The 3352-nt window shown below is 30.4% G+C and overlaps 1 long non-coding RNA gene across 1 annotated transcript; it reads left to right on the forward strand.

The window, feature by feature from the left end:
- Positions 1 to 533: 533 nt before the first annotated feature.
- LOC136276638 (uncharacterized) lies at positions 534 to 2562 on the forward strand. The gene is made up of 4 exons (XR_010715179.1): positions 534 to 579; positions 693 to 724; positions 2075 to 2175; positions 2407 to 2562. It is a non-coding gene; the product is annotated as an uncharacterized lncRNA (long non-coding RNA).
- The last annotated feature ends 790 nt before the right edge of the window (positions 2563 to 3352 follow it).

Raw genomic sequence — 3352 nt, forward strand, 5'->3', positions numbered from 1 at the left:
TTAGTGAAACATTTTTAGCAGTATAAATAGATTACTAATTTAAGATATAAATGATCTCAAGCTATCAATGATTTAAATTTTATTTACAAAATTCACAACTGTTAAGTTATTTGAAATACTCCAGCCAGTACATGTTAAACACATTATTAATTAACACCTCTCTGAATTGTTTGGAAGATCGTGTATAAAAAAATGTTATCATGATAATTACGTATATTAATATGGACAGATTTTTCAGTAATATAAACACACTCCTACATGTTAATGAATAATATAAAAGTTATGAGTAAAATTCGTCATTGCTATGAAATTAATTATTTTATATAACTATCAAAAATGTAAACTGAATAATTATGTATATGCGTGCAGAATAACAGGAAAATATCAGTTATCCAGGGTACGGGGTTTTGTTTTTTTTTTTGGAAGAACTAAGACAACTCTTACTCTATTACTAGGGTGTGCGTTCTCAAGGGTATGGGTTCTCCAATGTACTTCTCTTAATACACATTAAAACTACCCTTTACTTTTGTTTTAGAGTAAGCACAGTTGAGTTGCACTGTTTTAAAATTGACGTGAAAGGTGAGACAATTTTATGAAATAGTTAAGTTTGAAACAATCTTTAATTTAAAAGCATTAAAAGTAATTCCTTATAAACATTTAAACTAATAAATGATAATATTTGTTTTCTACAGCCAACCTGTTTCGACCAAATCCGACTACACCGGTAAGTCCATGAACTATGTATAACGGGTTTTTTCCAAAGCTTTGAGATTGATGTGAATCACATGTTGGGGCTTTTTGACTTTCGGTCAAAAAGATCTCTTGTTTTTGTCTTTATTAAAATTGTATTGGACAGGAATTTCGTCATCGATTTTTTTATAAACGGGAAGAGATCTTGAAACAAAAATGAAAATGTTGATGGTAACTACCAACTTGATTTCTTAATAACATTTGATAAACAATCAGTTCTCTTTGGAAAATATAAAACTAGAGATATTTATAGATTTTTAAACTTGATAGTTCTTATTGTGAAGCAATATTTTTTTCTTGTAAATACAGAAGTAATATCAATCCAAATATACATGGATTAAAAAATGTTATAATAGAAAGGCTCTTGATCGAAAAATTTATGCTTATGAAAAATTGTAGATATAAGGAGTATAAAAACCATGGGCAAAAATATGTGATTAGCTGTAAAACTGCAGTATATATGGTTAAATTGTCTCTCTATTGTGTCTCTTCTCAATGTTGTTTTGAACTGTGATGTTTGGGGGTTTTTTTGGATTTGTTTTTTGTGTTTTATCTTTTTTCCTTCTTTTAAGTACCCCTGTAGAACAGGGACCTATCACGTGATTATGGTTTATATTTTATATACGTATGTGAACAATGCCACAATCCTTTCCCTCGTTCTCTCTCTTCCTTATTTACTCTCTCTTTCTCTGTCTCCCACTCTTTCCCTCTTTCCCAAAATTTAATTACACTACATAAGAACAGTATAATATAGAATGATCAAATAGTTAAAAGCTTTCAAAGATGATTATATAAACATATGTACAAGATATGTCATGTATGTACATATAGGTGTTGTGAAAGTGAAAAATATTCAATTAAAAAATGGTTAAGAGATAAGGGATCTAGAGGGGTCAACGCTCAAAACAGCCCTTTTTACTGTTTCTTTCTTTCCGAAAGTATGGTCAGTGGGGCAAATTTTTTACTCCTTTTAAGGGTTTTGAGGGCCTACAATTTTTGAAAATTGAAAAACGTTTAGAAAGAGTTATTTCGCTTACCTTAAAGAATGTGGAGTATAGATACTCTAAGTATACCAAATTGCGTGCCTGAAAAATGAGTACTTACGTTTATGAATTTTTTAAAGAAATATTCTTTTGAAATTTAAAAGGTTTATCTACAAATAGTTCTCGGGGGTTATCTCTTTTTTACTTTGTATATCTTATAAGTTCTAAAATGACCATCTCATTTTACTAAGGCGTTGAAAGATTACTGAATATAAATTGCATACAGTTATTTATTAGTTTTAAGAAACTGCATGATAGAAATGGTTCGCATATGTTGACAGGGAAAGCCTTATTATGCATCTTTTCCAAAACAACAAGACATATTGTGCCCATTAGGCTCATATTGCAGGTTCCCTATATATGCTGCAACTAACAATACAGGGTATGATTATTTACATTGATTATTTTAATAAACAAATGAATAATTTGAAAGTTCGCATAATTCGCCTTAATATGTAGTGGTTAACGCGCTGTACATCCACCACTTACATAAATGATACATAAATCCGGACGTATAAGTTAGATTTTTTAATCTGGATGAATGCGAATGTCGAATGATGTATATCTTTATTGTCATATAAGACAATCAGAATATACTTTTTTTATAATTTAGCGGCATTGACAGGATTATCAGTACAGACAGAAGCAAGGAAAATGTGACAATACAATACAGCTCTGATGTGATTAATGGAACAATAGACACCAAGGTAGCACAAGTGGAGTTCCTAGCCTTGACACCTGGTCCTCGACAAATATGTCTAAACGCCACTGATCGGTGAATATTATCAAATTTGATATTTCTTGCTGAGGTGCTATTGATAGTTTCATTTTTTCAAAAAATAAAAAATGTTCAATTTTTTATTTTATAACATTTTAGTTTTGAATGGACCGTGAGATGCCTTATCGTAACGGTTGAAAGAACAGGTAAAAATTTATCAAGATGCAATTGATGTTTGGAAAATAACAATCAAAGTGTCTTAAATTACATTAAGTTTTTCGGCAAAAGTCACATAAAAAGTTTCTAATAAAAAGGTAATAACAATATTCTCTTTGATTATCATTAAGAATCTTTTCCGGATATTATTTATATTTAATCTTATTCTATCACAGATGCTTGAGGAATAGACCCCTCCCCCCTTCCAAATATTTTAAAAATAACATGAAACAATTGATTTATGTAAAACAACCCAAACCTGCACATAAACGATAAAAAGGTATGCTAATCCGCAAGGTAACTAGGACGGAAGTAAACATCTCTAGGTCACTTTGGTACGATCACATCCGAAAAAATCACTTCAAGTATATTGGCGCGCAAAATGACTCCTCGAATTTATCGTAAAAGAGTGTACATTACGTCATTAAAAGATGTTAACTTTTGTCTCGGTTACCTAGCTTGTCTTCACAAAAACTCGTTTAACAAGATATAGTTGGATTACGGAAGAAAGCACATTTTTTTAAAGCATTATGACGATATATTTACTGCGATAAAATCAAGTCGTGTTAGTTTGATATATAAAGTGGATGCATGTTTGTTTTTCCCAAATGACGAAGGGGTATTA

The sequence above is a fragment of the Magallana gigas genome, chromosome 6, assembly GCF_963853765.1.
Source record: "Magallana gigas chromosome 6, xbMagGiga1.1, whole genome shotgun sequence".
In the NCBI taxonomy this organism is placed as follows: Eukaryota; Metazoa; Mollusca; class Bivalvia; order Ostreida; family Ostreidae; genus Magallana; species Magallana gigas.